The sequence below is a fragment of the Ixodes scapularis genome, unplaced genomic scaffold (assembly GCF_016920785.2).
Source record: "Ixodes scapularis isolate PalLabHiFi unplaced genomic scaffold, ASM1692078v2 ptg000105l_1___fragment_3__unscaffolded, whole genome shotgun sequence".
Taxonomy (NCBI): Eukaryota; Metazoa; Arthropoda; class Arachnida; order Ixodida; family Ixodidae; genus Ixodes; species Ixodes scapularis.
This window is the reverse complement of record NW_024609914.1, coordinates 502960-512915: the sequence shown is the minus strand read 5'-3', so window position 1 is coordinate 512915 and position 9956 is coordinate 502960.

Sequence of the window (9956 nt, the reverse complement as noted above, 5' to 3'; positions counted from 1 at the left end):
CCGCGCCTCCCACGCGTCCTCAAATTTCCTGATCTAGGGATTTTCAATGACTCTCACAAAGGCTCTAATAGAAAACAAACGTTCAAAGTGTCGGTGCAACAATTTTTGTACTTTCCGTGAATACCACACAGAACGAATACCTAACGTTTATGATCGATGAAACATGCGCTCGTTTTTCTCCGCACGTAATAAACGTCGCAGAAAAAATAAAGAAGAACAAGCAGCGTTGACCCCCTCAACTGCCAGCTAGAACAAGCGGCCACGCGATGTGGAGCCGATTATATGCCGCCAATGTTGATCATAGCCACGCGCTAGAGTCGGCAAAGCAGGAGACAAGTGCTGAGTTCCAGACATTGCTATGGTTCGCATATTGTCGCCTTTGCAGCGATTGGACATGGACCATAACCCGAATGCTTGTCGAGCTATCGACTATAGAGCCCAAATCAAGTGCTGACGCAGTGATAGGGTCCCATCTATGAGCCGCATTCAACTACCGTCTCTGGGGGATACTGCGATCCCCCAGCTACGTCGTCAAGTTTTGCGAAGGAGAGATTGAAAGAATACGCTCGCTTTTACCCTTGAAGTTACACCATAACAAGGAAGTTTCTTAGACAATGGCGTTGAGTGCGAGTATTCATGAGTCCCCCTTGTGCCAGTAAGCTAATCTAAAGTGAAAAATATTTCAATTGAATACCGCTGCACCACCCCTTTAGTCTCACTTATAAAGATAGCCAATCGGCAAAAAAATTAGTTTGCTAATTAGTATGTTTTTTTGTATGCAATTTTCAATGTCCGCTGTGGCTTCAGTTAGTTCCCCCCGAAAGGAGTTTATTATCTTCCTAACTACACAAGATTTCAGACTTTCTAAATTATTTGCAGAAACATCCGATATAAGAGGCTATGATTTAAGTTATATAGTGAGTAGAGCCGGAGTATGAATATTTTCTAATTTGTTTTTATCGTGATAAGGAATATGCATATCTTAGCAGAGCGTTACTGCGGGCTACAGTGGCCACTGGCCTCGGTACGGTTTCTGGCGCGTGCAGGAGGGCCCGCTTCAAAGTCACAGTGCGTGCTAACGGCAGCAATACCTCGAGGGAGGCAATGCTATTCTAAATCCCCCTTTTATTACAATAAAATTACTAGTAAACTAACCCGTTCATCGAAATCTTCTTTTTTTTAAATAATCTGCATTTACTTGGGATCCAGTTCAATATTGGTTCTAGAGCGTTCAGGGCTTTGGGCCCCAGTTCAATATTGGTTCTAGAGCGCGGCCCCTTTGACAAAAGTTTTGGGCGCCAGGTTTGCTATCATATTTGAGAGGTTAGAGTACGCTGAGGTTTGAACCCTAGGTGCCTCAGCGCGGCGCCTTTGCCCATATTTTCGGACCACGCCCCCTTTTTGGCCGTTTTTGATGGGAGAGAGTATGTTCTAATTAAAATAACTCGCGAAGTAATCCGATTCCCGAAATGCTCCCTTGGATTCTAAAACTAGACCAAGTCTGCTCTCATATGTGTGGGGCTAGAGTACTTTGAGGGTTGAAACCTAGGTGCCTGAGCGCGGCGTCTTTGCCCAAATTTTCGGACCACGCCCCCTTTTTGGCCGTTTTTGAAGGGAGAGAGTATGTTCTAATTAAAATAACTCGCGAAGTAATCCGATTCCCGAAATGCTCCCTTGGATTCTAAAACTAGACCAAGTCTGCTCTCATATGTGTGGGGCTAGAGTACTCTGAGGGTTGAACCCTAGGTGCCTCAGCGCGGCGCCTTTGCCCATATTTTCGGACCACGCCCCCTTTTTGGCCGTTTTTGAAGGGAGAGAGTATGTTCTAATTAAAATAGCTCGCGAAGTAATCCGATTCCCGAAATGCTCCCTTGGATTCTAAAACTAGACCAAGTTTGCTCTCATATGTGTGGGGCTAGAGTACTCTGAGGGTTGAAACCTAGGTGCCTGAGCGCGGCGCCTTTGCCCAAATTTTCGGACCACGCCCCCTTTTTGGCTGTTTTTGAAGGGAGAGAGTATGTTCTAATTAAAATAACTCGCGAAGTATTCCGATTCCCGAAATGCTCCCTTGGATTCTAAAACTAGACCAAGTCTGCTCTCATATGTGTGGGGCTAGAGTACTCTGAGGGTTGAAACCTAGGTGCCTGAGCGCGGCGCCTTTGCCCAAATTTTCGGACCACGTCCCCTTTTTGGCCGTTTTTGAAGGGAGAGAGTATGTTCTAATTAAAATAACTCGCGAAGTAATCCGATTCCCGAAATGCTCCCTTGGATTCTAAAACTAGACCAAGTCTGCTCTCATATGTGTGGGGCTAGAGTACTTTGAGGGTTGAAACCTAGGTGCCTGAGCGCGGCGCCTTTGCCCAAATTTTCGGACCACGCCCCCTTTTTGGCCGTTTTTGAAGGGAGAGAGTATGTTCTAATTAAAATAACTCGCGAAGTAATCCGATTCCCGAAATGCTCCCTTGGATTCTAAAACTAGACCAAGTCTGCTCTCATATGTGTGGGGCTAGAGTACTCTGAGGGTTGAACCCTAGGTGCCTCAGCGCGGCGCCTTTGCCCATATTTTCGGACCACGCCCCCTTTTTGGCCGTTTTTGAAGGGAGAGAGTATGTTCTAATTAAAATAGCTCGCGAAGTAATCCGATTCCCGAAATGCTCCTTTGGATTCTAAAACTAGACCAAGTTTGCTCTCATATGTGTGGGGCTAGAGTACTCTGAGGGTTGAAACCTAGGTGCCTGAGCGCGGCGCCTTTGCCCAAATTTTCGGACCACGCCCCCTTTTTGGCCGTTTTTGAAGGGAGAGAGTATGTTCTAATTAAAATAACTCGCGAAGTAATCCGATTCCCGAAATGCTCCCTTGGATTCTAAAACTAGACCAAGTCTGCTCTCATATGTGTGGGGCTAGAGTACTCTGAGGGTTGAAACCTAGGTGCCTGAGCGCGGCGCCTTTGCCCAAATTTTCGGACCACGCCCCCTTTTTGGCCGTTTTTGAAGGGAGAGAGTATGTTGTAATTAAAATAACTCGCGAAGTAATCCGATTCCCGAAATGCTCCCTTGGATTCCAAAACTAGACCAAGTCTGCTCTCACATGTGTGGGGCTAGAGTACTCTGAGGGTTGAACCCTAGGTGCCTGAGCGCGGCGCCTTTGCCCAAATTTTCGGACCACGCCCCCTTTTTGGCCGTTTTTGAAGGGAGAGAGTATGTTCTAATTAAAATAACTCGCGAAGTAATCCGATTCCCGAAATGCTCCCTTGGATTCTAAAACTAGACCAAGTCTGCTCTCATATGTGTGGGGCTAGAGTACTCTGAGGGTTGAAACCTAGGTGCCTGAGCGCGGCGCCTTTGCCCAAGTTTTCGGACCACGCCCCCTTTTTGGCCGTTTTTGAAGGGAGAGAGTATGTTCTAATTAAAATAACTCGCGAAGTAATCCGATTCCCGAAATGCTCCCTTGGATTCTAAAACTAGACCAAGTCTGCTCTCACATGTGTGGGGCTAGAGTACTCTGAGGGTTGAACCCTAGGTGCCTGAGCGCGGCGCCTTTGCCCAAATTTTCGGACCACGCCCCCTTTTTGGCCGTTTTTGAAGGGAGAGAGTATGTTCTAATTAAAATAACTCGCGAAGTAATCCGATTCCCGAAATGCTCCCTTGGATTCTAAAACTAGACCAAGTCTGCTCTCATATGTGTGGGGCTAGAGTAATCTGAGGGTTGAAACCTAGGTGCCTGAGCGCGGCGCCTTTGCCCAAATTTTCGGACCACGCCCCCTTTTTGGCCGTTTTTGAAGGGAGAGAGTATGTTCTAATTAAAATAACTCGCGAAGTAATCCGATTCTCGAAATGCTCCCTTGGATTCTAAAACTAGACCAAGTCTGCTCTCATATGTGTGGGGCTAGAGTACTCTGAGGGTTGAACCCTAGGTGCCTGAGCGCGGCGCCTTTGCCCAAATTTTCGGACCACGCCCCCTTTTTGGCCGTTTTTGAAGGGAGAGAGTATGTTCTAATTAAAATAACTCGCGAAGTAATCCGATTCCCGAAATGCTCCCTTGGATTCTAAAACTAGACCAAGTCTGCTCTCATATGTGTGGGGCTAGAGTACTCTGAGGGTTGAAACCTAGGTGCCTGAGCGCGGCGCCTTTGCCCAAATTTTCGGACCACGCCCCCTTTTTGGCCGTTTTTGAAGGGAGAGAGTATGTTCTAATTAAAATAACTCGCGAAGTAATCCGATTCCCGAAATGCTCCCTTGGATTTTAAAACTAGACCAAGTCTGCTCTCATATGTGTGGGGCTAGAGTACTCTGAGGGTTGAAACCTAGGTGCCTGAGCGCGGCGCCTTTGCCCAAATTTTCGGACCACGCCCCCTTTTTGGCCGTTTTTGAAGGGAGAGAGTATGTTCTAATTAAAATAACTCGCGAAGTAATCCGATTCCCGAAATGCTCCCTTGGATTCTAAAACTAGACCAAGTCTGCTCTCATATGTGTGGGGCTAGAGTACTCTGAGGGTTGAAACCTAGGTGCCTGAGCGTGGCGCCTTTGCCCAAATTTTCGGACCACGCCCCCTTTTTGGCCGTTTTTGAAGGGAGAGAGTATGTTCTAATTAAAATAACTCGCGAAGTAATCCGATTCCCGAAATGCTCCCTTGGATTCTAAAACTAGACCAAGTTTGCTCTCATATGTGTGGGGCTAGAGTACTCTGAGGGTTGAAACCTAGGTGCCTGAGCGCGGCGCCTTTGCCCAAATTTTCGGACCACGCCCCCTTTTTGGCCGTTTTTGAAGGGAGAGAGTATGTTCTAATTAAAATAACTCGCGAAGTAATCCGATTCCCGAAATGCTCCCTTGGATTCTAAAACTAGACCAAGTCTGCTCTCATATGTGTGGGGCTAGAGTACTCTGAGGGTTGAACCCTAGGTGCCTGAGCGCGGCGCCTTTGCCCAAATTTTCGGACCACGCCCCCTTTTTGGCCGTTTTTGAAGGGAGAGAGTATGTTCTAATTAAAATAACTCGCGAAGTAATCCGATTCCCGAAATGCTCCCTTGGATTCTAAAACTAGACCAAGTCTGCTCTCATATGTGTGGGGCTAGAGTACTCTGAGGGTTGAAACCTAGGTGCCTGAGCGCGGCGCCTTTGCCCAAATTTTCGGACCACGCCCCCTTTTTGGCCGTTTTTGAAGGGAGAGAGTATGTTCTAATTAAAATAACTCGCGAAGTAATCCGATTCCCGAAATGCTCCCTTGGAGTCTAAAACTAGACCAAGTCTGCTCTCATATGTGTGGGGCTAGAGTACTCTGAGGGTTGAAACCTAGGTGCCTGAGCGCGGCGCCTTTGCCCAAATTTTCGGACCACGCCCCCTTTTTGGCCGTTTTTGAAGGGAGAGAGTATGTTCTAATTAAAATAACTCGCGAAGTAATCCGATTCCCGAAATGCTCCCTTGGATTCTAAAACTAGACCAAGTCTGCTCTCATATGTGTGGGGCTAGAGTACTCTGAGGGTTGAAACCTAGGTGCCTGAGCGCGGCGCCTTTGCCCAAATTTTCGGACCACGCACCCTTTTTGGCCGTTTTTGAAGGGAGAGAGTATGTTCTAATTAAAATAACTCGCGAAGTAATCCGATTCCCGAAATGCTCCCTTGGATTCTAAAACTAGACCAAGTCTGCTCTCATATGTGTGGGGCTAGAGTACTCTGAGGGTTGAAACCTAGGTGCCTGAGCGTGGCGCCTTTGCCCAAATTTTCGGACCACGCCCCCTTTTTGGCCGTTTTTGAAGGGAGAGAGTATGTTCTAATTAAAATAACTCGCGAAGTAATCCGATTCCCGAAATGCTCCCTTGGATTCTAAAACTAGACCAAGTCTGCTCTCATATGTGTGGGGCTAGAGTACTCTGAGGGTTGAAACCTAGGTGCCTGAGCGCGGCGCCTTTGCCCAAATTTTCGGACCACGCCCCCTTTTTGGCCGTTTTTGAAGGGAGAGAGTATGTTCTAATTAAAATAACTCGCGAAGTAATCCGATTCCCGAAATGCTCCCTTGGATTCTAAAACTAGACCAAGTCTGCTCTCATATGTGTGGGGCTAGAGTACTCTGAGGGTTGAAACCTAGGTGCCTGAGCGCGGCGCCTTTGCCCAAATTTTCGGACCACGCCCCCTTTTTGGCCGTTTTTGAAGGGAGAGAGTATGTTCTAATTAAAATAACTCGCGAAGTAATCCGATTCCCGAAATGCTCCCTTGGATTCTAAAACTAGACCAAGTTTGCTCTCATATGTGTGGGGCTAGAGTACTCTGAGGGTTGAACCCTAGGTGCCTGAGCGCGGCGCCTTTGCCCAAATTTTCGGACCACGCCCCCTTTTTGGCCGTTTTTGAAGGGAGAGAGTATGTTCTAATTAAAATAACTCGCGAAGTAATCCGATTCCCGAAATGCTCCCTTGGATTCTAAAACTAGACCAAGTTTGCTCTCATATGTGTGGGGCTAGAGTACTCTGAGGGTTGAAACCTAGGTGCCTGAGCGCGGCGCCTTTGCCCAAATTTTCGGACCACGCCCCCTTTTTGGCCGTTTTTGAAGGGAGAGAGTATGTTCTAATTAAAATAACTCGCGAAGTAATCCGATTCCCGAAATGCTCCCTTTGATTCTAAAACTAGACCAAGTCTGCTCTCATATGTGTGGGGCTAGAGTACTCTGAGGGTTGAAACCTAGGTGCCTGAGCGCGGCGCCTTTGCCCAAATTTTCGGACCACGCCCCCTTTTTGGCCGTTTTTGAAGGGAGAGAGTATGTTCTAATTAAAATAACTCGCGAAGTAATCCGATTCCCGAAATGCTTCCTTGGATTCTAAAACTAGACCAAGTCTGCTCTCATATGTGTGGGGCTAGAGTACTCTGAGGGTTGAAACCTAGGTGCCTGAGCGCGGCGCCTTTGCCCAAATTTTCGGACCACGCCCCCTTTTTGGCCGTTTTTGAAGGGAGAGAGTATGTTCTAATTAAAATAACTCGCGAAGTAATCCGATTCCCGAAATGCTCCCTTGGATTCTAAAACTAGACCAAGTCTGCTCTCATATGTGTGGGGCTAGAGTACTCTGAGGGTTGAACCCTAGGTGCCTGAGCGCGGCGCCTTTGCCCAAATTTTCGGACAACGCCCCCTTTTTGGCCGTTTTTGAAGGGAGAGAGTATGTTCTAACTAAAATAACTCGCGAAGTAATCCGATTCCCGAAATGCTCCCTTGGATTCTAAAACTAGACCAAGTCTGCTCTCATATGTGTGGGGCTAGAGTACTCTGAGGGTTGAACCCTAGGTGCCTGAGCGCGGCGCCTTTGCCCAAATTTTCGGACCACGCCCCCTTTTTGGCCGTTTTTGAAGGGAGAGAGTATGTTCTAATTAAAATAACTCGCGAAGTAATCCGATTCCCGAAATGCTCCCTTGGATTCTAAAACTAGACCAAGTCTGCTCTCATATGTCTGGGGCTAGAGTACTCTAAGGGTTGAAACCTAGGTGCCTGAGCGCGGCGCCTTTGCCCAAATTTTCGGACCACGCCCCCTTTTTGGCCGTTTTTGAAGGGAGAAAGTATGTTCTAATTAAAATAACTCGCGAAGTAATCCAATTCCCGAAATGCTCCCTTGGATTCTAAAACTAGACCAAGTCTGCTCTCATATGTGTGGGGCTAGAGTACTCTGAGGGTTGAACCCTAGGTGCCTGAGCGCGGCGCCTTTGCCCAAATTTTCGGACCACGCCCCCTTTTTGGCCGTTTTTGAAGGGAGAGAGTATGTTCTAATTAAAATAACTCGCGAAGTAATCCGATTCCCGAAATGCTCCCTTGGATTCTAAAACTAGACCAAGTCTGCTCTCACATGTGTGGGGCTAGAGTACTCTGAGGGTTGAAACCTAGGTGCCTGAGCGCGGCGCCTTTGCCCAAATTTTCGGACCACGCCCCCTTTTTGGCCGTTTTTGAAGGGAGAGAGTATGTTCTAATTAAAATAACTCGCGAAGTAATCCGATTCCCGAAATGCTCCCTTGGATTCTAAAACTAGACCAAGTCTGCTCTCATATGTGTGGAGCTAGAGTACTCTGAGGGTTGAAACCTAGGTGCCTGAGCGCGGCGCCTTTGCCCAAATTTTCGGACCACGCCCCCTTTTTGGCCGTTTTTGAAGGGAGAGAGTATGTTCTAATTAAAATAACTCGCGAAGTAATCCGATTCCCGAAATGCTCCCTTGGATTCTAAAACTAGACCAAGTCTGCTCTCATATGTGTGGGGCTAGAGTACTCTGAGGGTTGAACCCTAGGTGCCTGAGCGCGGCGCCTTTGCCCAAATTGTCGGACCACGCCCCCTTTTTGGCCGTTTTTGAAGGGAGAGAGTATGTTCTAATTAAAATAACTCGCGAAGTAATCCGATTCCCGAAATGCTCCCTTGGATTCTAAAACTAGACCAAGTCTGCTCTCATATGTGTGGGGCTAGAGCACTCTGAGGGTTGAAACCTAGGTGCCTGAGCGTGGCGCCTTTGCCCAAATTTTCGGACCACGCCCCCTTTTTGGCCGTTTTTGATGGGAGAGAGTATGTTCTAATTAAAATAACTCGCGAAGTAATCCGATTCCCGAAATGCTCCCTTGGATTCTAAAACTAGACCAAGTCTGCTCTCATATGTGTGGGGCTAGAGTACTCTGAGGGTTGAACCCTAGGTGCCTGAGCGCGGCGCCTTTGCCCAAATTTTCGGACCACGCCCCCTTTTTGGCCGTTTTTGAAGGGAGAGAGTATGTTCTAATTAAAATAACTCGCGAAGTAATCCGATTCCCGAAATGCTCCCTTGGATTCTAAAACTAGACCAAGTCTGCTCTCATATGTGTGGGGCTAGAGTACTCTGAGGGTTGAAACCTAGGTGCCTGAGCGCGGCGCCTTCGCCCAAATTTTCGGACATCGCCCCCTTTTTGGCCGTTTTTGATGGGAGAGAGTATGTTCTAATTAAAATAACTCGCGAAGTAATCCGATTCCCGAAATGCTCTCTTGGATTTTAAAACTAGACCAAATCTGCTCTCATATGTGTGGGGCTAGAGTACTCTGAGGGTTGAACCCTAGGTGCCTGTAAGCGGCGCCTTTGCCCATATTTTTGAACTACACCCTTTTTTGACCGTTTCTGAAGTGAGAGACCATGTTCCGATTAAAGTAACTCGAGAAATGAAGCGATTGTGAAAATGCTCTCCGGGATTCTAAAATTTGACGAAGCCTGCTATCATATGTGGGGAGTTAGAGTGCACTCAGGGTAGGACCCTAGGTTCCTGAAAGCAGTACCTTTTCCCAATATTTGCAGACCACGCCCCCTTTTCGGCCGTTATTTACTGCTGGGGTCGAGCGGCACCACCGTCACGTATTGCTTCACACAAGGGAATGCATGAAACTTTACGGGAAAAACGGGGAAAACTACTTCTTACCTTAGTAAGCTGTTCTCGACGATGAGACTTTTATGTTATGTGGGAATGAAAGTTAATATTCTCGTCGCAATTATTAAAAGCGATACAATACTAATATATTTTAATAACTGATTTGTGCTTTAGGGTCGAGGGTTGGGGCTTTGTTGGGTGTAAACTGTGATGCGGTTCAATAAGACAAGAGTTGCCGACAGACAATGTGTAGCCGTTCATGATCTGGACGTCATCAGAGGCTAGCAAGCGGTAAGTTGGCCTTTGCTGAGGACATTTGCATCGTTTCGTGAGCTTGCACAGACTATTGCTGGGGCGAGCCTTTGCTTTAAAATTCAGTGAGGGCTTCTTTGACGATTTAAAGCTTGGAGCGTGCCGTTCATTTGCTGAACGTGTCATTTATTTAGCAACTGAAGCAAGCGACGCCGGCACAATCGGTGGTGCTCTGGCGCTTTTATTTTTTAATCTGCGTTCGAATACTTGAATTCTACCGATTCGATCTCCAAACACCTGATATAATGATCGCAGCACATCATAAAATACTTGCCTTCGAGCACCGCGTACAAGCTTCAATACTCCT